At 44.5% G+C, this 25,383-nt stretch overlaps 1 protein-coding gene across 1 annotated transcript in view; it reads left to right on the top strand.

Annotated features, from left to right (window-relative positions):
• LOC124466116 (glutamate receptor ionotropic, kainate 1) overlaps nucleotides 1–25,383 on the top strand; it is a 164,242-nt gene that overhangs the window by 123,620 nt on the left and 15,239 nt on the right. The window lies entirely within an intron of this gene.

The raw sequence follows: 25,383 nt of genomic DNA, 5'->3' as shown, positions 1-25,383 counted from the left end.
CACCATCCATTCACTTGTACATTTTGTACATCTATTCTTTCTGCATAATTGTATTCATCCTATGGTCTGCACCTTTTTGTATCCACAAAAGTCTCTAGAGGTGAGGATTCCTTACTGAACTGCTGCTCCAAAAGTTTCTCTGTAGTTTTTTCTTGTCATCCTTGAGTGTTTAGGTTGGCACAGGTGCAGTTCAATGCTTGTAAAAAGAGTTTGACTTGATTAGAAATGTTAAAGTAAAAAAAATCTCAGCATGTTGAACTTATTTAATTAAGACCAGTGTACGTACACATTGTATATCTCTCCACCTTCAAGAGAAGGCTCAAGACGCACTTGTTCCGGGAGTACAACGGTACTTAGGAATGGTTTGTTGAACCCAACGCTAGTTTCCTCAAGGATCACAATGACTCTTGCTTAGACTGTTGGTCTTGTTGGTTAGTGGTAGCTGATTTAAACCGTTGTATTATATTTAATTATATTTTTATTGTTTTCCTACAGGTACACTTGCACTTAGAGATTCATGTTGTGTAATTGTAATTTGCTTAACTACATGCTCTTATGGTTTCTTCCCTTAAGCACTTATTTTTGGTTGTTCACAATGTGTACTTCTGTTTTTGGCTACCTGCAATGCTTTGGGGCTATCTTGTTGTTATTATCAGTGACCTATGCACTTTGTAAAGCTCTCTCTTGGAAGTCGCTTTGGATAAAAGCGTCTGCTAAATGAATAAATGTAAATGTAATGTATATGTAATGTCAGAATCAGAATGGGATTTATTCGCCATGAAAGTTTGCACAGACAAGGAATTTGATTTGTCAGGAAGGTGCATACAATAAACATATAGGAATCTTAAATTTAAATATGTGGTCTAACTATACTAAGGATACATAAACTAGCAATACTAAGTGGAATACAATAAAATATAAGTGGGCATAAAATAAAATATAAGTTGCCAATTTACAATATAAAACATGATATAAAATACAAATATTACAGGAATTGAATGTAGTGCAAAATGTAAATAGTTTTAAGACATGAAGTCATTTAAAGTCAGTGTGAGCTCTTGGCTTTGTTGAGGAGGCCAACAGCGGAAGGGAAGAAACTGTTCCACACTGTGTGTGGCATGAGGTTTTGGTCCTGATGGACCGCAGCCTTCTGCCGGAAGGGAGTGACTGTCAACCTTGTTACAGACAGTTACATAATAAAGTGATTTTAGTGCTGTCAGTTTAACGCGTTATTAACAGCGTTAAACGCAAACCCATTTTAACGTCATACATTTTTTATCGCACGATTTACGTTTTTTTGGTCAAGCAAACTTTTTAGTTTTTTTCACATGCTGTTGCAGCAACTACTGACGTTAGCAAACCTACAACACCACACCGGATCTAGCTAGACCGAAAACAAAACAACAGGCAAGCTGCACACACTTGTTTGGGCTTGCGAGCTGGATAATTAGGCTAACATTATGCTTTGAGTGGATGACGAGCGGAAGACGCCAAAATGGATGCCAACACAATTCTGAATGTACTTGCCAAATGCCAAATGGTTCCATTGACAAGACCAAAGTGATCTTTCTGTTTTGTCGTTGTGAACTGAGCTATCATAGCAGCACGTCCGGTCTGAAATACCACTTGATGGCAAGCACACAGCTGATGCAAATTCTCCGCCCCCCGTCAAAGTCAAGCGATTGCAAAGTAGTTTTCAATAAAAAAATTAAAAAAACATATACACTAAGCAATCCGATCCACTTTTCAATGTTGATAAGAGCATCAAAATGAGAAAAGATAATGGGACAAAAAGAAATCCATGGACATTTAGAATAGATAAAAATGTGCGATTAATTGCGATTAATCGCGAGTTAACTATGACATTAATGCGATTAATCGCGATCAAATATTTTAATCGTTTGACAGCACAAATTGATTTAGGTGTGTGTGTGAGTGAGAGTGCCTACTCATCCTCTGATGCATCAGTGGGTGTGTGTGTGTGAGTGCTTACTCAACCTCTGATGCCTCAGTGTGTGTGTGTGGGTGTGTGCCTACTCATCCTCTGATGCCTCAGCGTGTGTGTGTGTTTGTGTGTGAGGGAAAGTCTGTGTGACTCATCAGGTGGAGGGTCCTCTCTCTAGGTACAGTAGTTGACTTTGTCAAGGACTTATGCAACACTGCTATTGTGTCAGCATCCCTGTGGAGGGGCAGGTAGTGTGGATTACACACACACACACTCCCCTATACCTATGGGAAAACACACATGGATTTGGCAAAGCATCACGAAAGCTTGTCCCTCTCTGTGCCAACCTGACTCCGCCACGCCTTTCCCACCCATGCCGAGAGAGACAGAATTTTGAATGTTCAACAACTTATTATAAGCTTTGAATGTCAGATCATTTTGAGACCATATTGAATGAATAAATATATTGAAGTTTGTAAGTTTATGGGCTGTTAAGTCCCATTAATAAAAAATAATTATACATAAATTATGTAGATGTATTGATAATGTAACATAGTTGTTAAGTTGTTGTCTTTTAATAGCTTGGCTTAGTTACACTGACATTCTGTGACTGTTTTTTCTTTTTGTGGGGTTCACCAGAGCTTTGTGTACATTATATAACCCAAACCTGAATGCTCTGCTATACCAAATTGTGAGAAAATTGAAAATTAGATTAGATTCAACTTTATTGTCATTGTACAGAGTACAGTACTGAGGCAACAAGATGCAGTTTAGCATCTAACCAGAAGTGGAAAAACAGCAAGAAGTGCAGAGCATGGCATGTGTAAAGTGCAATAAGTGAACAAATAGACAGTAAATACAAACAGCAATTGGGACAAGAATAGCAGCAATGAATAAGAGGTGTAAATAAGTATGCAAAGTGCAGGTGCAATGTAGTAGTGGTATAGTGCAATGTTCAGTGCTGCAAGAGTGCGTGATGACAGTCAAGCCAGGATGGAGGGGGGGAAGTACAGTCACTGGTGGGGGGCTATCCCTGTTGAGTTTAGTAGAGTGACAGCCGTAGGAATGAAGCTGCTCCTGAACCTGCTGGTCCGGGAACGTAGGACCCTGTAGCGCCTCCCAGAGGGGAGGAGGGCAAACAGTTTGTGGCTGGGGTGAGAGCTGTCCATTTCGATGCTGTGTGCCCTCCGCAGACATCTCTTGCTCTGGACAGCCTCAATGGTGGGGAGTGAGGAACCGATGATGCGTTGGGCAGTTTTCACCACCCTCTGCAGTGATTTGCGGTCCGCGACAGAGCAGCTGCCATACCACACTGAGATGCAGTTCGTAAGAATGCTCTCTATGGTACAGCGGTAGAAGTTCTCTAAGATCTGAGGAGACAGATGGGCCCTCTTTGGTCTCCTCAGAAAGAATGAGAAGGATGAGATGTTGAGGGTCCAAGAGAGGTCCTTAGAGATGTGGACACCCAGGAATTTGAAGCTGGCGACACGCTCAACCTCCATCCCGTTGATATGGATGGGGATGTGTGTGCCAGCTTTTTTCCTGAAGTCCACAATCAGCTCTTTGGTTTTTATCCAGAAAAAGTATTTCCTATCTAGAAAAAGTATTTCCTATATTTTAAATACAAAATGTATTGTATTTTGATACATTTTCTGGCACTAGTACGTTTATTTTAATACATTTATTTGAGGGGTATTTTGCATTAAAATACATTTTGATGTATTTTTGCCTATCTCTGTGTGTATGCACACAGGCAGTACCTATTCCAAAGCCCCTGTGCGACTGAAGGAAAAACCAGCGAAAAGCACAATACAGGGTACTGGCATAAACCTGAAAACTAATAGAATGATACAACTAACTAGAAACACGCACTAAACTAACACAGAACAGTTGACAGAAATGAAATACATAACCATAAAACCTGTCAAACACAGAAACAAACGACTCAAAAACAGTCGGACATGGGGGTGTTCCATCAACGTAGATTAAAGTAGGCTGCAGGTTCACAAGCCTCTGTATTACTGAATCCTCTCCTTCAGGCTTCCCCAATGTAATAGGTGCAATAGACATGTGCATATCCAGGCTCCTGGAAGACTTAGGGGGGTGACCACCTGGTGCCCCCATGGTTGAAAAAGCATTGCTAAAATGCCCTCTAGAGTGGTAAAAACTAGAGTGCCCATTTGTTTGCCTCTACATAATAAATGATAGTGTGCCCTTTAGATCTTTTTTAATAACATGTCTTAATGAGTTCCTGTCTAGTGAAGAAAATGTGATGCTGTGGCCTATAAGGTGCCCTTACAATGGCCTAAACTTGACTTCCCGTGCCCTTTCTTACAATGGAAAAGGGTGCTATTATGAAGTGCCCTTTATGCCGCCCCTACTTGACAGTGTCCCAATTGATGCCCTTTCCAGAAGAGAAAATTAGTTCAGTCAAGACAATCAGGTATTAGATTTGAGCATTTATTGTTACATGACATGGACATGTAGATTTACTTTGGCGGAGTGGATGATCTAAGGGAAGCACTCCCTGCCTCCTCGATGCAACACATACATACATGACATATGAGGCAGGGAGCAATAGAGATATAATCCCCCTGTTGGATAGATACACAGACAGCATGGGGGAGAAGGGGACGGTGGAGGGTGGCAGCAGCACTGATCATACAACGACCGGGGTGAGTGTGTGCATATCCGCGCGTCTTTTAAAGGCGCCTTATCGGACGTGGCCCAATGGATATGCGCTGCTTCATGGGTGTGGTAGTGGGAGGAGTAAGGAAGGTGGAGTAAGACGCCTTACGTCCCCGATCACTGACTGACACGCGCTGCCCGATTGCCCTGCCAGAACTAGCTGCGCTTATTTCAGTCAAGACAATCACGTATTAGATTTGAGCATTTATTGTTACATGACATGGACATGTAGGTTTACTTTGGCGGAGTGGATGATCTAAGGGAAGCACTCCCTGCCTCCTCGATGCAACACATACATACATGACATATGAGGCAGGGAGCAATAGAGATATAATTCCCCAAACACACGCCACCACTCCGCCATGCAGACTATGTGTAGAGCGGAGCGCCGCTGCTCCTGAGCCACAGGAGGACCCCCTGACATCCCACTACGTACGTACTAGTGGCAAAAACAGCGTTTTATGGATGCGGGGGTCATGCTAACATTGACGATGACTAAGACTATGTGTGCATATCCATCGTGTTACATACCATCTGATGTGCGGTTTACCGAGCAGTCCCACACGCACATCCCGTCCAGACCCGGCGCTGGACGGAAGGTGAACCTGCGACAAGCCAAATACACCGACCATCTCCCCGGTACCCTTCTCATCCGACATCGGGCAGACAGCTACCTCCAGAGAGCTGCCCCTCTTTGCGCCCGTCAGCAAACCCATCAGGATGTACACAAAGGCAGCATGTACGCCGGAACACGAAGATATGCTTATCTAGTGAGAATGACTAGTGTCAGCAGAGCACCTGCTGTTCCCTGGCCGGTATCCAGGGTGTCTCCGCAGATATCTTGACTCGGCCGCTGGATTCTGATTGATTGCTACCGAATCAGAGCACGTCTGCGGATCACCAGTGCTGAGCCAAGATCTACAGGGACATTCTACAATGCTTGTGATCCGGTAACCTCTCATCCATACAGGGCAGAGTTACAGCTGTCTCTAGAGACCCATTCCTCTAGCGCCCGTCGGCAACCCCAAAGATGTACGCGAGGCGCATGTTGTACCATCAGTGTTCCTATGTGAGAATGAGATAAACAAATGTGTCGGCAGAGCACCCGCCGTTCCCTGGAGTCCAGGGCATCTCTAGAGATATCTCGATTCAGACACTATGGATTCTGATTGATAGCTACCAGATCAGAGCACGTCTGCGGATCACCACGCCTAAACCGAGATCTAAAGAGATATTCTACTGTTATGGGTTAACAAGCCGACCCAGTCACCATCTGCAATGCAGGCTCGTGTATTGACACACTGCGATTAGTCCTTTGACCACATGGCCGCAAGCTCATTCACGTCAAGCTCATAGATCTCTGGACTCCTACGATGTCCAGGGAATTGGGGCGTACATGGCGCTCGTAAGCCGAGGACGACCAGTCCCCATCATTTCAGCGTGGCTAGGCACTTGGAGATGCCCAGGTGGCAGCCCCAATCCGGAAGCTTTGCGATGTATACCAATCCTGGGACAGCCCACAGCGAATCGTTGAGCGAACCAGGATTTCGTCATGGCCTTGCCGGCATCGGTGACAACAGGGACACGGAAGGCGGGACTCGGAAGGCGTCACCCCGGGCGACACCGCGTGACATAGGAGAGTGGACAAAACGCAGTTAGATCGAAAAATCACAATAGAGGCACCTTGCAAAGTATCAGGTTGGAATGTTCAGGACACTAAACGTTCACTGCACAATAGTGGTGAATTCCCCACACCGTGAAACATTAAAAGGTTGTGAAAACACTGACTCGAGTGTTATCGCCGTATAGGGCCTATAGTACCCTTGTTCAGTCGGACACCAGTAATTTGAAGAGCATAGCCCTATGACAAGCAATGTCACGGAAGGCTCACATAAGTGGCCCTTGACCAACATAACCCTCAGTGGCCTATGTGCAAGATGGGTAGATGATAGTAGACGTAATCTTGATCCGAATTCTGCTCTCTTGGCCCGTTCAGCAGCTTGCTGAGGGCTCCAAACACCTTAATTGAACACCCCGATACCAGTGTGTAACACGTCTGCGCTGTGCGCTCATTGCCCCTGCTTAGACCACAAAGTTGCATCCTTCATCCATCAGTGTGGATTGAAAAACGTCCTCATGTATTCGCCGGCAGACAACATAGGCCCTACATGTGCACCGCGCACTCACCCCGGCCTAAGGTCTAGCACCATCCAAGAAATGGCGGCATGCTTGCCAATCGGAACTCCTGAAATTAAAAAGACAGTGAGCCACTCCGTCTCTATAGCCTGAAAGAATGCGGTGCGCAATGAGATTCCCACACTCTGGTCCAAGTGAGCAGTCTGACTAGATTGATATGCACAGACCTCCTTATGATGTGGACCTTGCTTCAATATTATAACAGTAAACTTTTCCTACGCAATAACAAGCATCACGATGGAATGCAATTCGTGTAAAGCCGTGAGATACGTCTCAAGAGCCAGGAAGTAACCCCGTGGCCACAAGGCCTTGTCCGAAGAGCTCGATAACCCCCAACCTAAAGAGGCAGCCGCGTCGATACGAAAATCGAGGCGGAGGACAACTCCACGGAATCGTGATAAAAGAACCGACGCCGCGCCAAAGGCTGCACAGCCCACCCAGAACGTATATCCGACCGCACCAGTCAGCATCATGAAAACTAGCACGGGTTGAGAAGTCCAACGGACGGGACACGAACTCTGGGGCACGATGCATGCATAGAAGCGGTGCCCGAGCGGCCACAACGACGCAGAGGACACGCTCCGAGGGTAACGACGCCCGCATGAAACGCTATCAGGAAATGCCGAGACACCTAGAGGCAGCGCGGGTGGAGATCACGGAACATCTTGACAATCGTCCAGCAGGTGCACGATGCCGACTGGTGCTCATTACCAGGATCCAACATGGAGCCACCGACAGCGTGTCGATGTGTGCGGGCCGCTGCGGCGGCCGATACCACCGAGAGTAGGCTACAGCTGCCGCCCACCGACGCCAATTAGGTGCCACTGAGAGGCATGCAGCAGAATGCGCGGACCACCGGTCGTTGACCTGCAGGCAGCCTGAGAAATAGCTGTCTACTTGAGATGTGAATGCCAGAGTTAAATCCAGTCCTTCAGAACAGACAGGAGGGACCGTTGCAATCGTTTGGTTTCTCGTAACTGATAACCTATGTACTCGCGGTGAATCTAAATATTGGCACTCGGAATAAAGCGTCTGCTAAATGACCAATGTACCGCAGTCACATTAACACTGACGATGTCAGTCGTCCCAACCTGCAGAGACCCATTTCCGGGTGGCGGCTTCTCCCACCGGGAACTCCCGGGAGACGTGGAATGTCTGTATCGGAGTATATTGAGTAGCCTACTATTGGATTCAGACCCCGAAAATGATTGTTCGACTGCAATTTGTAAATTTAAATATACAGTATATATGTTTTACCTCCCAAAAAATCCCAGACCTTGTACAATGTATTTATGTATTATTTTCGCCCCTACCACTAGTAACTTCAGGCACTTGTTTAGTTTTCCACAATGTATGCTTCATGTTTTGGCTGCTTGCAATGTTTGGGACTACCTCCTTGTTAAGATCAGTGACCTATGCTCTTTTGTAAAGCTCTCTCTTGGAAGTCGCTTTGGATAAAGCGTCTGCTAAATGCATAAATGTAATGTAGTAACACTAAATCAACACTTGGTCCAAGGGTTCTTCCCAAACTACCTCAGAAAGGCGGGGTTAATCTCATTCAGTTTTTATATCAAATACGATTCAATATAGTAGTGCATTTGTACACGCGGTGAATCTAAATATTGGCTTCTCCCGCCCGGAACTCCCGGGAGAAGTGGAATGTCTGTCTTGACAGTTTCAAAGCATGTATGCAGATAGACGTACTTTCATGCGATGGTGCAACAGTACCCATCGACCCACTAGACTATAGCCACAGCGTAGGGGCACTCTGACGGCCCATCACACGTCAAATACACCCGCAACGATTTGCATAGCCACACTCCGCACATTAGATGCGTGAGTCCAATTATCCCCACGCTCCCACAGCATGAGTACGGTGGGGCCCACAGCTTGCTAGCTTGTTCCTTCCGGCAAGTACGTAGCATGACACTCGTAGCTAGCAACGCTAGACGCTGGTGTTTACCGTTACGGTACCCTCTTGCCAGAAGGCCTACATGTTTTGCCACACCAGCGTAGTGCATAGAGCTAGATAACCGGACGTTCATTTGAAATGTCCGAAGTCACACATCCGAGATGGTAGTCTACGCTGTGGGCCCACACACGACGACAGACAGATACTGTGACGCTACTCAACTGGTTAACCGATAATATAGGGATACCATATTTCACCTTAGTATGTATTTGACGTTTGAAGTAATTTGGCTGCCTTAACATCTGCCCGGAGACAGCAAACGAATTTAGCGTCTCTGGCTAACTGCTCAATTACACTTTCTATTGATCAGTGCGCACCCCTGAAATTAAGAAAATTACAATGAACAATATTGGCAAGCTGTTACGTAAGCATCGGCTAATACATTCCTGAAATCCGAGTATTCCGTTGCACAGCGTATACTACTGAATGCCATGGCAATCGAGCAATACAATCCATTTAAAGAGCCGCAGATACACAACCCTCTCATTCGGGTACGCCATTCCTGATTACCAGCCGGTGGTGTCCTAAGACACGGTACCACGTCATTCCTCCCCTGAAGTCAATGCGAAGTCGAAGGCCACGTGAGCGCCTCCGAAGCAGTACCGGGGATCGGCGGATCCACCGCTGTCGTCGACCCCTCCTCCAGCGCGACGACCCGAGCACTCGTTTCCGCCAGAGACCTCGACGTCCAGAGGGGCCAACAGCACCGGGTCTTCCTCCCTGGACCAGAGCATTCTCAGCGGGCACCGTTCGGGAAGCGAAGGAAGGAGAAAGGAGCGGCCTTGCAGCACTCCACGAACGTGCAGTTCATCATGATTACACTCAAGGAAAGAGACACGACCAAGACATAGTAGAGTCCAGGATGCGTTGAACCGCCAATCCTGGTAGTAAGCGATCTTTGAGCCGACGCGAGTTACGCCGGGCCTGGCTACCTGCATCGTCGCAACCGCCGTCGGGGTGGTTCTCAGAGGCTGCGAATCCAGGCGAATGCCCGAAACCTCCCGAAAACACCCCCAACAACAACAGGTCACACCCGGATCGCAAGAGCCGGACACAGCAACACAGGCGAAAGCATCAACCGACAATGCAGGAACACAAACACATTGGCAGCAGCACTGATCAAACAACGACCGGGGTGAGTGTGTGCATATCCGCGCCTCTTTTAAAGGCGCCTTATCGGACGTGGCCCAATGGATATGCGCTGCTTCATGGGTGTGGTAGTGGGAGGAGTAAGGAAGGTGGAGTAAGACGCCTTACGTCCCCGATCACTGACTGGCGCGCGCTGCCCGATTGCCCTGCCAGAACTAGCTGCGCTTATAGGCTGTGCCCTACAGTCTCCCCTACAATGTTTAAGATTCCTATATGTTTATTGTATACACCTTCCTGCCAAAGCTAATTCCTTGTTCAAACTTTCATGGCAAACAAATCCCTTTCTGATTCTGATGTGCTCACCAGTGTTGGGTATAACGCGTTGCGTTACAGTAGTCAGACTACTTTTGTTAGGTAACGAGTAACTTAACGCGTTACTTATTTACATTTAGCAGACGCTCTTATCCAGAGCGACTTACAGTAAGTACAGGGACATTCCCCCCGAGGCAAGTAGGGTGAAGTGCCTTGCCCAAGGACACAACGTCATTTGGCACGGCAGGGAATCGATCCGGCAACTTTCTGATTTCCCCGACTCCCTCACCGCTCAGCCATCTGACTCCCTATTTAATTGAATGAATCCGTTACTAGTTCCTTGTTCAAACAAGAAACGCGTTACTTAATTTAGTCCTTTGGTCGAGAGCACTCAGCATGTAGCTAAAAATCCAGGAAAGTTGAGGCTACTTTTCGCTAGGTACCTACGAAAATGTCTTAATCTGCTAGACAGGTGGGTTCCCCTTCGTTCTTTTGGTGCGCAGTCTCACAAGCCCAATATACCCGGCGTCATGGAGCCGACCAGCTAAATAGTTATTTAAGACTTGCATGTACAGGCCTACGTAATGTCACATTAAATGTTGTATTGAACTCAAGCGTGTGTGATGTGTTCCTGTATCGTTCAGTGGTTTCGGTTTAGGATTATATTACAGTAAGTAAAATATTCCGGTTCAGTACATAAGTGAACACCATTTTGCTACCATATACCTAGCTATAGCTTAGCTTCGTTTAACTCCTGGATTCAAACCTAGCCCTTGTAGAGCTAGCTAACTGCAAAACTTTTGCCTGACATTTTACAACATTATTTATTGATTAAAGAGTTTTTTTTATCAAATAACTTCATGCCAATATTGCTTGTCATTATAGTGGATTATTTCCTTGATCCGTCTTGCTGTAAAATGAGGATTGATCATGTTACATGCGATTGACACTTAATATTCAGTACAATATGTGCTATTGCTGAGGTCAACCCATTAAATGTGCCTTCTGGGCATAAGAGTGACCAAGGTGAATTGTCTTAGAAATAAAATACTTTTCTTAATGTAACGCAAAAGTAACTCAACGCCTTACTCTCTACAGCAAGTAACTAAGTAACGTAACTAGTTACTTTACAAGGAAGGTAACTAATAACTGTAATTAGTTACTTTAAAAAGTAACGTTACCCAACACTGGTGCTCACAAGGAAATGGTTTCCCAAAGTGAGGCTGTGACGACACGAGAGGTGACATCACATACATTCATACACATTTGATAAGATTTAGAATTTCTGGGACATGCACAGGTACGGGCTTATTGATGCTTGGGCAACAGTCTTTTTGCCCTGATTGGCTGATCTGCCTCTCTGAAGAAAGAGCCTAAAAAAACGTTGTTTAGTTTTTGTGGCTGCATCAATACGATAAGCCCATCATTAGTCAGAATCAGTGTTGGGTAACGTTACTTTTTAAAGTACATTTATTCATTTAGCAGGCGCTTTTATCCAAAGCGACTTCCAAGAGAGAGCTTTACAAAGTACATAGGTCACTGATAATAACAACAAGATAGCCCCACAGCATTGCAGGTAGTCAAAAACAAGAAGTACACATTGTGAACAACCAAAAAAATAGTGCTAAAGGGAAGAAACCATAAGAGCATGTAGTTAAACAAGTTACAATTACACAACATGAATCTCTAAGTGCAAGTGTACCTGTAGGAAAGGAAATAGGATTAACTAAAATAGAATACAACAGTTTAAATCAGCTACCACTAACCAACAAGAGCAACAGTCTAAGCAAGAGTCATTGTGATCCTTGAGGAAACTAGGGTTGGGTTCAGCAAACCATTCCTAAGTACCGTTCGTTGTACTCCCGGAACAAGTGCGTCTTGAGCCTTCTCTTGAAGGTGGAGAGACAGTCTGTGTCTCTGATGGAGGTGGGGAGTTGATTCCACCACTGAGGGGCCAGGCAGGAGAAGAGCTTGTGCTGAGACCGGGCGGTCTTGAGAGGTGGGACCACCAGGCGGTTGTCTGAAGAAGACCGTAGGTGGCGGGTGGGGGTGTAAGGCTGCAGGAAAGACTTGATGTAGTCGGGCGCAGTCCCGTTCACTGCTCGGAAGGTCAGTACCAGGGTCTTGAATCTGATGCGGGCCGTTATTGGTAGCCAGTGAAGGGAGATGAGGAGCGAGTTAACGTGGGAGCGTCTGGGTAGATTGTAGACCAGGCGGGCCGCTGCATTCTGAATCCTCTGAAGAGGGCGGGTTGCGCATGCTGGGAGACCGGCGAGCAGCGAGTTGCAGTAGTCCAACTTGGAGAGGACAAGTGCTTGGACAAGCAGCTGGGTGGAGTGCTCAGACAGGTATCTCCTGATCTTCCGGATGTTGTAGAGGGTGAATCTACACGACCGGGAGACCGCAGCAATGTGGGCCGTGAGGGAGAGCTCGTCATCCATGGTAACCCCAAGGTTCCTGGCAGAGGATGAGGGGGTCACCGTCGCAGATCCCAGGGTGATTGAGAGGTCATGGGAGATGGAGGTTTGGCCGGGATGATGAGAAGTTCCGTTTTGGCAAGGTTCAGCTAGAGGTGGTGCTTGGTCATCCAGGCGGAGATGTCTGCGAGGCAGGCCTCAATCCTAGCTGAGATCCCCGGATCGGTCGGGGGGAACGACAGGTACAGCTGCGTGTCGTCAGCGTAGCAGTGGTAGGAGAAGCCATGGGAGGTGATGATTGGTCCAAGTGAGGTGGTGTACAGAGAGAAGAGGAGGGGTCCAAGGACTGAGCCCTGTGGGACACCAGTGGAGAGCTGGCGAGGGTCTGACAGTTTGCCTCCCCAGGAGACCTGGTAGGATCTTTCCGACAGGTAGGATGAGATCCACTGCAGTGCAGTGCCAGTGATGCCCATCTCAGAAAGTCTGGAGAGCAGGATCTGGTGGTTAACCGTATCAAACGCCGCAGAAAGGTCCAGCAGAATGATGACGGATGACCTGGAAGCCGCTCTGGCAGACTGGAGGGCAGTGGTGACTGAAAGGGGGGCAGTCTCTGTGGAGTGGCCGGCCTTGAAGCCCGATTGGTTGGGGTCGAGCAGGTTGTTCTGAGAAAGGAAATTAGACAGTTGGTTAGATACAGCACGTTCAATTGTTTTAGAGAATCAGGGTAACAATGATACCGGTCTGTAGTTCTGGAGGACGGCAGGGTTAAGGAAGGGTTTTTTGGGTAGAGGGGTAACTCTGGCCTGTTTGTAGGCAGAGCGAAAGGTGCCAGAGGTAAGAGAGGAGTTTAGAACATGGAGCAGAAAAGTTATGATAGAGGGGGAGATGGTTTGAAAGAGAGGGGAGGGGACAGGATCAAGGGGACAGGAGGTGGGGCGATGAGAGAGAATGAGGTCAGAGAGCTCTGCCTCGGAGAAAGAGTTTAGACATTTAGTTGGGTCAGTAATGGAGGGTGAGGGGGTAGGAAAGGTGGGTTTAGGGAACTGACTGCTAATGTCGGCGACTTTTTTCTCAAAGAAGGAGGAGAAGTCGTCTACTGTCAGGGTGGAGGGAGGGGGTGGGGGAGGTGGATTAAGAAGGGTGGAGAAGGTAGAGAAAAGTTTGAGGGGGTTTGAAGCAGATTTAATTTTGTTAAGAAAGTAGAGGGTTTTGGCACCAGTTATGTGAGAAGAGAAGGATTTAAGGAGGGAGTGATACTTATCAAGGTCCAGACCGTCTTTGGACTTGCGCCATCTACTCTCAGCTGCTCGAAGGGTGGACCGTTCTTCACGAATAACATCCATAAGCCACGGGCAGGGGGCAGAAGATCATGCAGGCCTGGTTGACAGGGGACAGAGAGAGTCAAGTGATGCAGTTAAAGTGGTTAACAAGGTGTCGGTGGCAGTGTTAGTGGGGTGGGACGAGAACTCGTCAATGGGAGGGAGGGAGGATGTTACAATAGAGGAGAAATGGGAGGGGGATAGGGAGCGGAGGTTGCGCCGGAAAGTTGGGAGGGGAGGTGGGAGGGGTTGGAGGGAGAGAGACAGAAAATTGGATAAAGTAGTGATCAGAAATGTGCAGTGGGGTTACAGAGGTTAAGTCAATGATACAGTTACGTGTCAGGATGAGGTCTAGCTGTTTGCCTGCCTTGTGGGTTGCCGGTGTGCTCAGCAGTGTCAGGTCGAAGGAGTTCAGGAGAGACAAGAAGTCGACAGCCTGCGTTCCTTGGAGGTGGATGTTGAAGTCCCCAAGGACTATCAGGGGGGTTCCATCATCTGGGAGGACGCTGAGGAGCATGTCCAGCTCCTCCACAAAGTCGGCTAGCGGTCCTGGTGGGCGATAAAGAACAATTAAGCATGCTTTGATAGGATCAGTTAGCATCACATAATGGTGTTCAAATGATTTGGCAGTAACAGAGATTGGTGTGGATGTGTATTTAATATGTGGGGAAAGAAGCAAACCTGTCCCACCACCCCTGAGCGGGGTGAGTGAGTGAAGGAGTGGTTGACGGAGAGAGCAGCTGGAGTTGCAGTGTTTTCTCTGGGCGGATCCACGTCTCTGTCAGTGCAAGGGCATGAAGAGAAGCATGGGATGCAAACGCCGGGATGAAGTCTGCCTTGTTCACAGCAGACTGGCACTTCCAGAGCCCTAAAGAAAGAGAGAGGGTAGGTGGAGAAGATCTGGATAGGTAGTGAAGGTTAGAAGTTGACCGAATATACTTTGTGACATCTACGTCTACGGGTAGTGTAATGAACAGGAATGCTAAGGAAACACATGCTAGCTATGTAACTATGTAAAGGAACTATTTACAGTTACTAGTTACATTCCTTGTAAAGTAACTAGTTACATTACTTAGTTACTTGCTGTAGAGAGAAAGGCGTTTAGTAAATTTTGCGTTACATTAGGAAAAGTACTTTATTTATTAGACAATCCACCTTGGTCACTCTTATGCCCAGCAGGCACATTTAATGGGTTGACCTCGGCAATAGCACATATTGTCCTGAATATTCAGTGTCACTCGCATGTAACAATATATATATATAACAATATCAATCCTCATTATACAGCAAGACGGGTCAAGGTAATAATCCACCATAATGAAAAGCAATATTTGCATTACGTTCTTGAATCAAGAAACTCTTTAATCAGTAAATAATGTTGTAAAATTCCAGGCAAAAGTTTAGCAGTTAGCTAGCTCTACAATTTACCAGGGCTAAATTTGAATTTAGGAGCAAAACGAAGCTAAGCTTTAGGTAGGTATATGGTAGCAAAATGGTGTTCACTTATGTACTGAACCAGACAATTTTAATTACCGTAATATAATCTTAAACCTTAACCACTGAAAGATACAGCAACACATCACACAAGCTTGAGTTCAATACATTATTTAATGTGACATTACGTAGGCCTTTACATGCAAGTCCCCTTTCCTGCCGGACCATTCAAATATGGGCATTAAAATGCCCATGGTTCCCGCCTTAATATCTTTGCCGTCCAATCACCGATTTTATTTCTGAAAACTTTCAGACACTCATGACAACTTAAGCTCAAAGTACATATCATTGGTTAAGGGGTTACTGGGAGGGGAAAATAAATGTATCGTCAGCAACGGCAGCCATTATTTTCCGAGGCGGAGCCAAAGCGGAGACCATGGGAGATTGCCAAGAGTTAGATTTACAGCTTTGAATTGAAATCGGAGACAATATTATGAGTAAACACTAGTGATGGGAAGTTCGGATCATTTTACTGATTCGGTTCTTTGAATCTCGTTCAGTAAAATGAACAAATCTTTTTCTCGAGTCATTCGTTCATTTCAACGGGGGGGGGCATGTAGGTTAGTGCATGACATGTGCACCAGCAGATACTATTTCAAAAGAAATTCCTGCATTAAAATAATGTATCATGAGAGTTTGTGGGATTTGGTCATTTATTAACACACTAGCATTTAATTATCACGGCAAACGATTACACTGCACTAAACTGTAAGTGTAAATGTAAAGTGAAAAAATGAAAAGGTCAGTATGCTGATTTGAGCGAATAACATTCATGTTTTACTTCCTTATGCAAAAGGGAATGAGGAAACAGTTTCCTTTTCAAAAAAATACAATGCGGGTCACGTGAAAAAATTATTCAAAGACTTGTAGAAAGACCGAGTCTGGAAATGAACGAATCGTTCGTTTCCTCTAGCCACCATTACAGAGCCTATGCAGGTCACGTGAAAAATGATCCAAAGACTCGTAAAAAGACAGAGTCTGGAAATGAACAAATCGTTCATTTCCTCTAGCCACCAGTACAGCTGCACCTCCAGTCATCCGTCCGTGAAACTCCTGAAGTTTGCAGACGACACCATCCTCATTGGGCTCATCTCTGGTGGAGACGAGTCTGATTATAGGTGGGAAGCAGACAACCTGGTGACCTGGTGCAGCCAGAACAACCTAGAGCTCAATGCTCTCAAGACAGGGGAGATGGTTGTGGACTTCAGGAAGAACACAGCCCCACTCACCCCCATCACCCTGTGTGACTCCCCAGTCAACAATGTGGAGTCCTTCCGCTTCCTGGGCACTATCCTCTCCCAGGACCTCAAGTGGGAACTGAACATTAGCTCCCTCACCAAGAAAGCACAACAGAGGATGTACTTCCCTCGGCAGCTGAAGAAATTCAACCTGCCAAAGACAATGATGGTGCACTTCTACACAGCCATCATTGAGTCCATCCTCACCTCCTCCATCACCACCTGGTACGCTGCTGCCACTGCCAAGGACAAGAGCAGGCTGCAGCGTATCATCCGCACTGCAGAGAAGCTGATTGGCTGCAATCTGCCTTCCCTCGAGGACCTGCACACCTCGAGGACCCTGAGACGGGCGAAGAAGATTGTGGCTGACTCCTCCCACCCTGGACATTCCCTGTTTCAGTCACTCCCCTCTGGCAGAAGGCTGCGGTCCATCAGGACCAAAACCTCACGCCATACAAACAGTTTCTTCCCTTCCGCTGTTGGCCTCCTCAACAAGGCCAAAGCTCACATTGACTGAATGTCTTTAAAACTTTTTACATTTTGCACTACACTCATTCCTGTAATATTTGTATTTTATATTGTATTTTATATTGTAAATTGGCAACTTATATTTTACTTATTGTATATTTTATTTTAATTGTATTCCACTTAGTATTGCTAGTTTATGTATCCTTAGTATAGTTAGACCACATATTTAAATTTAAGATTCCTATATGTTTACTGTATGCACCTTCCTGCCAAAGCAAATTCCGTGTCTGTGCAAACTTTCATGGCGAATAAATCCCATTCTGATTCTACAGAGCCTATGCGGGTCACGTGAAAATGATCCAAAGACTCGTAAAAAGACCGAGTCGGGAAATGAACAAATCGTTTGTTTCCTCTATCTACCAGTACAGAGCCTATGCAGGTCACATGAAAAATGATCCAAAGACTCGTACCCGAAGACCGAGTCGGGAAATCAACGAATCATTTCTGTTTACTTGGACGAGCCTATGCAACAGTCCCGATGCACGGCCACGAGAAAATGAACGAATCACTCTTTGAGAGGACTCGTTACTCCCGAGTCCTTGTAAGGGTTCAGAATGAACGAATCGTTCACGAACGACACATCACAAGTTTCTTAATATGTGTTGTTAATATTGTCAATTAAAAGTCGAAACTATGAGTCTAAACGTGAGTTTTTCAGAAAAGAATTACGTGACCGGTTTGGCCGTTTGTGACACAGGCAGCTATGACGGTAGTGGCACTGTTTAGCCTCGATTTTAGCAGATTTTAGTGAAATTTTGAAAAACAACATTAACTGGCTAGATTATGTACACTAAAAAACTAAATGTACATGCCTTGTTAAGCCAATTTGGTCGATTGAGGAAGAAAGTTGAACGTTTTTTCGTTTTCGAGGAGTATCCAGCCATAGCGCTAGCTACTTTTGGGGAAGGAGAATTCCGGTTTCCCCCATGTTTCCACTAGTCACTAGAATGGTCATAACTTTTAATCAAAATATGATATTTCTAATCTGTCTTCTGTTCTACATTGCCTACAGATTTGTGGCTATTCCACCCATTCATAGTTTTCCTCCATCTTGTAATTAAAGTGGTTAACAATTAAGTTGTCTGATGAGGTATGGTGGATGGAGAAGTTTTTGTAAAAAATGGCTGCCTGAAACCACCTTGATAAAATATGATTTGCTATAAGTAATCATATGTATATATTTATTCACATCATAAAAATCCCTTAGTTCTCCTCTTCAATATGGTATAAACAGTTAAGGTGTATGATTTAATATGAACATTTATAAAATATTAATATCATGTTTCAACAGCATATGGAATGTTCGGAATGTTGTCTAACTATTTAGCTGGTCGGCTCCATGACGCCGGGAAAATTGGGCTTGTGAGACTGCTCACCAAAATAACGAATGGGAACCCACCTGTCTTAGACAGTGTCTAGCAGATTATGACGTTTTCGTAGGTACCTAGCGAAAAATATCCTCAACTTTCCTAGACTTTTAGCTACATGCTGAGGGCTCTCGACTAAAAGACCAAATTAAGTAACGAGTTACTTTGAACAACGAACTAAAAACTGATTCATTCAATTAAATAAGTAACGCGTTAAGTTACTCGTTACCTAACAAAAGTAGTCCGACTACTGTAACGCGTTACATTGTTACACCCAACACTGGTCAGACTCAGAATGGGTTTTATTCGCCATGAAAGTTTGCACAGACAAGGAATTTGCTTTGGCAGGAAGGTGCAAACATTAAAAGGTCACATGACATGAAAACTTCACTTAGGAGGTTATTTAACATGAATATGAGTTCCCCTAGCCTGCCTTTGGTCCCCCAGTGGCTAGAATTTTCGATAGGTGTAAACCAAGCCCTGGGTGTTCTTCTCCGCCTTTGAGAAAATGAAGGCTCAATTGCTGTTTGAAAATCTCCTCCTTGTGACGTCACAGGGAGCCAGGCTACCGCCCTTCTCTCCGCCCAGATAATCTGGCCCGCCCATAAATACTGAGCTACGATCGTGCAAACGCAAATACGATATAGTTTTTTCCTGGAGAGATATCATGGCTAGCAAACGAACGAAGCATAACAGTTGCTCAGTGTTTGGATGTACAAATCAAAACAAAAGTATATATTTTTTTCCTTCATCCAAGCCTCTGCACAACCAGTATCTTAATTTTATTTTCGCTGGAAATGCGCCAACACAACTTCCCAAAGTTTTGTAAGTCTGCGCCAAATATTTCAGCCACTACTGTTTCCTCAACTTGAGCCAATACAAAGCTGGCCTTGCTGAAATTAATTTCTGGATCATTATTAACTCTCCTTGGTCAAGCTACAAACCTTGGACAAGTTAGTTAACTAATGCTATATCATTTTGTTGCTTCATTGTATATGGTTACCTAGCTTGCTACCCTTAGAATGTGGCTAGGACACATCAAGTGTGTGTGTGAATACAAACGCTGTAACGCCATTGTTGTACACTTCTTTGTTATCCGGATAACCGTTATGCTGTTGGTGTTATGGGAGTCAGGTGGCTGAGCGGGTAGAGCATCAGGCTAATCTGAAGGTTGCCAGTTCGATTCCCGGCTGGTGCACATGACATTGTGTCTTTGGGCAAGGCACTTCACCCTACTTGCCTCGGGGTGAATGTCCCTGTACTTACTGTAAGTCGCTCTGGATAAGAGTGTCTGCTGAACGAATAAATGTAATGTAAATGTTATGACACGCGCGATATCCTCCTTTCCCCTCATTTAAATTATTATGAGTGTGCACCTCTGCACACCAGGGTGATCAGATGAGAATGGGCAAATTTGAGGCATCTTACAGCAACGGGGCTATGAGCCAGCTGAGATACTGTCGCTAATGTAAAGGTAGATGGCATTAAGTGTGTGTGTGAATACAAACGCTGCAACGCGAGTGTTGTACACTTCTTTGTTATTTGGATAACCGTTCTGCTGTTAGTGTTATGGTGCGCAATATCCGACTTTCTCCTCATTGAAATGACAGTGAGTGGGCACCTCTGCAAACCAGGGTGATCAGATGAGAATGGCATCTTACAGCAAAGGGGCTACGAGCCATTGCGATACATCCGTTGCAAACATTAGCGCATGTTGCCACCCCTCTCCTCATCATTAGCATTTAAAGCTACAGACACAGAAACAGCGCGTTTTGAGGAAAGCTCATTGTGGGACTGCTCGTAGTAGTGGCTGTAATTATGCACCAAGACTGAATTTCAGGAAAGATACTTCAGATACAGTAATAGGGAACCACGAAGGCCTATATAAATGCTTCCAAAAACAGCATATCATGTGACCTTTAAACATATTGGAATCAAAACATTTTATATGAGGACTAGCTAAACTAAAGGTGCATAACTAGCAATACTAAGTGGAATTAGAATTAAAATAAACTATACAATAAAATATATAAATAAAAAAATGTATAAAGTAAAGTTAAATACAACTAAATTGCAATATCATCCAGTTCTGTGTCAATTTACTTTGCCACGATTGCCCTCTGCCCCCAGTCACATGACATTGTTTGTATTCTCACTTTTTGAAGTGAGAGATGGAGATTATGACAAATGCCCTGTGAATAGTAATAAGTAGCTACAGCAACTGGCTAACGTAGCTACGTTATGTCCAGTCTGTTACATTATTGTGCGCTCTGTAGAGAACAAAGAGGCTCAGGTGATATTACTGTACTGTACTTTATAACATGGTATAGTACTGTAAATAAATATAGGATTCAAAATGTTGATCGCTATATTGAGCTTGTATGAGAAAGAAAGTGACTGCGGGGGGGGGGGGGGGGGGGGGTTAATGTTAGAGCAATAGCCCCTCCAAATGTCTGTGCACGTACCTGCTCTCACCCCTTGCTTACATTCAAAACACACTGTATAGGCCCCTGACAAATCTTTTCAGTGTTTTTGCAAAGGGTTGATAAGTACATTGTTGCCAACAATGACATAATAACAGTGTACAATGACTGAATAAAGATATTCTATTCTAAATATTGCTGCAAGCAGCGATGCAGGTTCCTCCGCAAAATGGCCAAATATTATAAACATGTACACTGTAGAAGATCGAGACTTGGACAACAAGAGGGCAAAACTATTTCATGTTTGGCCAACAACAATACGCTGAACGTAGATTTGAACTCATGAGCACAAGGTTACTAGTCAGTCTCTCTAGCCTCTCTGCTCACACGGCGCAGAGATTTTATGATTACTAAGGGCTCATTATTAACTTTTCATAGATTATTAAAACTCTTCTTGAGTTGATCCCTTTCCAGACTCTCAGTCAATGCACAATTAACAATAGTCATGTGGTCCACTCGGCTAGGGCAGCGCTCATATTCAACTACTTTTGAGAATAGCCTGTGACAGTACAGCAGCCGACTCTCTGGTCACATTAAACTACACAACATGCACAATCAGGGTGACCAACAAGATTATATTAACCAACTATCAATAACATTACAAACGTCTAACTGAACGAACACAACAACTGAAATCCCTCGCACGGCTGTTGTAACCAAACCATTTTCTTTGCGTCCAAGTCTTTGCGGTTTTTGACATGCCGCACTGCATGCTGGGTACCCAAAGGGGCTGACACTGATTATCTAGCTGTGCTCCGACTGTGATTTGAGTATTAGCTTTGGTCAGGTTTGGGACAAAGGTTAAGAAACGGTTGACATTTCAGGTGAAACTGCACATGGTATATCAGAATGATGTCATCCTGTTTAACTAAACAGAATCAAAATTATGACAGGCCAAAAGACTGCAGCTGGATTTGAACCTGTGACCTTGCTCCTAGCAGTGCACTGTCTTAGGCCGAATCCCAATACTCCCCCTTACCCCTTCCTCTTAGTTTTGCGTGTTCCCGTGAGAGCTTGTGGTGACCCAATAATGGAGTTAGGGGTAGGGCTAAGACGAAGGGGTATACACCCCTGAAAACCAAGTAAGATCGGGAGCTTACTTGAAACCGAGGGCTATGTGAATACCGCGCGACCGGCAACAATGGCGGCCAGATCATCCAAAGTCCGATGAATGTTATATTTTCGGCTTAATTAATTGATTGAAAAATTATGACAGCCCTGTTTTGTGATATACAGTCCTGTACATATATATTTGTAATATAATCGAAACGTTTCTAAAAATCGCACATTTTGCACAAATTGCACAGTTTTAAGTAAACTCCATTAGCAGCGAATGTCGTTTGATATCAGTGCATAACACTACTTGCTTTGAAGATATCGATACGTGCTAGATGACGTACCCGAAACCAAGTGGCGTCCCATTTCTTAGGGATATATAGCTCTTACCCCTCAGTTTCGAGGGCTAGGGGTAAATTAAGGGCTATGGTTAAAGGGAAGGGGTAATGGGGAGTATTGGGATTCGGCCTTAGCCTACTGAGCTGTTCTCAGTGTTGAGAACCATTGTGGTCAGTTACTGTATAGAAAAGTATGCTATTTGTTCTGTGGCAAGCATTATAAGATTTGGCTGAAGTTTAAACAGCTGTAATTCAGTGATCTTTTGAGATATCAAGGCAGGGGCAGGCAGGCAGGGTAGGCCAGCTGGAAGAAGCTGTCTTGGGGGCAGGGCTGAAGAGAAGCTGTCCATGTAGAGAGGGGTAGTCCAACAAGGGGTCTGTGTTGCTCCAGCATCCTCTGTTGCATCCTCTGTTACACTCAGCATCTTCTTTTGTTGCTCTCAGCATGCTCTGTTGCACACTGTTGAGCAGGCCTTTGCATGACCTCCATCAGGGACACTGACTGTCTCCCCACCTTCAAGAAAAGGCTCAAGACGCATTTAACTTGCAAAAAAGATGTGTGTACTTGCAAAAAGATTTGTATACTTGCAAAATCTATTTGTAACTTGCAAAAAAGATGTGTGTACTTGTGAGAAAAGGTTTTTTGTCCTTGCAAAAATGATTTGTAACTTGCAAAAAAGATTTGTGTACTCGTAAAAGAAAGTTTTGTGTCTCAGTAGAAGAAGGCGGGAACACTGCTCCCAAAACCATCTAAGCCAATCAAATATTGCCATTTCTGTGTCTAGTATCATTGGACATTTTCGTCTGTCTATCACACAAAGAACGTCAGTGTACCCGCCTTCTTCTACGGAGACACAAAACTTTTTTTTACGAGTACACAAATCTTTTTTGCAAGTTACAAATCGTTTTTGCAAGTACACAAAACTTTTTTTCACAAGTACACAAATCTTTTTTGCAAGTTACAAATTGATTTTGCAAGTATACAAATCTTTTTTGCAAGTTACAAATCGTTTTTACAGAGCTCGCTCTCCTGGCACTAATTTCACGCCATACTATCAGGCGATTCCAGTTGAAGGCTGTATTGCACAGCATTTTCAATATGCAGCATGCGGGACAAGGGGTCAAAATGCTGTGCGTCTAGTGTCAAGGGGCAGGATGAGTCTGTGAGAATTTGGAGCGCGCTATGGAGCAATTCAACTCCACCGGTTATTAGCAGTCAAATGACCCAGAAAACATCAGGACATTTTATCCTCAGAAGAGGGTAACGAGTACATGCAGCAAGTTTGGTGTGAATCCATCAAAGATTTGCTGAGATACAACCCAACTTCCTGTTTGCTGGCTTGAGGGCACATTTTGATTTCCTGTAGCGGGCAAACGGTTTCGAAAATCCAAAAACCATGTGCTTACTTTTATTAAGGATTGATCTGAAGATAATCTATGCCAAATTTGGTGAAGATTGGACAACATCTGTAGGAGGAGTAGAGAAAAAAGTTTTTTAATGAATTCAAAATGGCGGCCGCATCAATTCGGCTATTATCACAAATTATTATGAGTCACACATGGGATGTCCCAAGATATCATGAGAGAAAGGAATCACTTGATAAAGGCAAACAAATCAATAGTTATTGGCCAAAACACATTTTTGCTTTCTGTGGCCACGCACAGTGATCACATGACACCAAATTGTGTGCACATCCTCAGAAGAGGGTTCCAAGTTCTCATACTAAGTTTGGTATTGATATCTCAAAGATCTGCTGAGATATGACTTCACTTCCGGTTTGGTGGCTTTTCTGCTGAATTTGATTGGCTGTACCGGACAAACTTTTGTGAGGCTTGGTCTGAAGATCATCTATGGTAATTTTGAAGAAGATTTATTGTAGGAGGAGTAGGCTTTCAAAGGTTTTTGATAAAACCGGAAATTGCGTAAAATCTATATAACCGGAAATTGACGCCATAGGGTGTATTGAACTCGTCTTGATCCAGGGAATCCAATGGTACCTCATTATTGAATATAGGTCATACGGTTCAAAGGTTGCGTGTGTAAACACAAGTCCAACTTTGACCCCTTGGTGGCGCTAGAGTGGTCTAATGGGAGACATGAAACTTGGTGAGTTGGACCAGGGGACTGTCCTTAATGAGTGTGTCAAATTTGTCATAAAGTTACCATATGCTTCTAGGGGCTGCCATTGACTTCCATGGTACAAGAATTAAAATAATAATAAAACTAACAATAACAAAAGGTTTCCTCCTTATGGCCACGCACAGTGTTAACATGACACCAAATTGTGTGCACATCCTCAGAAGAGGGTTCCAAGTTCTCATACTAAGTTTGGTATTGATATCTCAAAGATCTGCTGAGATATGACTTCACTTCCTGTTTGGTGGCTTTTCTGCTGAATTTGATTGGCTGTACCGGACAAACTTTTGTGAGGCTTGGTCTGAAGATCATCTATGGTAATTTTGAAGAAGATTTATAAACAATTGTAGGAGGAGTAGGCTTTCAAAGGTTTTTGATAAAACCGGAAATTGCGTAAAATCTATATAACCGGAAATTGACGCCATAGGGTGTATTGAACTCGTCTTGATCCAGGGAATCCAATGGTACCTCATTATTGAATATAGGTCATACGGTTCAAAGGTTGCGTGTGTAAACACAAGTCCAACTTTGACCCCTTGGTGGCGCTAGAGTGGTCTAATGGGCGACATGAAACTTGGTGAGTTGGACCAGGGGACTGTCCTTAATGAGTGTGTCAAATTTGTCATAAAGTTACCATATGCTTCTAGGGGCTGCCATTGACTTCCATGGTACAAGAATTAAAATAATAATAAAACTAACAATAACAAAAGGTTTCCTCCTTATGGAGGAATCCTAATAATAATAATAAGAAGAATACGTAGAAACCCTTATGGTGGCTTCGCCGATTCGCGGCTTGGCCACCAA

Source organism: Hypomesus transpacificus, unplaced genomic scaffold, assembly GCF_021917145.1.
Source record: "Hypomesus transpacificus isolate Combined female unplaced genomic scaffold, fHypTra1 scaffold_65, whole genome shotgun sequence".
NCBI classification, from domain to species: domain Eukaryota; kingdom Metazoa; phylum Chordata; class Actinopteri; order Osmeriformes; family Osmeridae; genus Hypomesus; species Hypomesus transpacificus.
The sequence above is the reverse complement of the archived record's forward strand: the minus strand, read 5'-3'. Positions and strand labels throughout refer to the sequence as shown.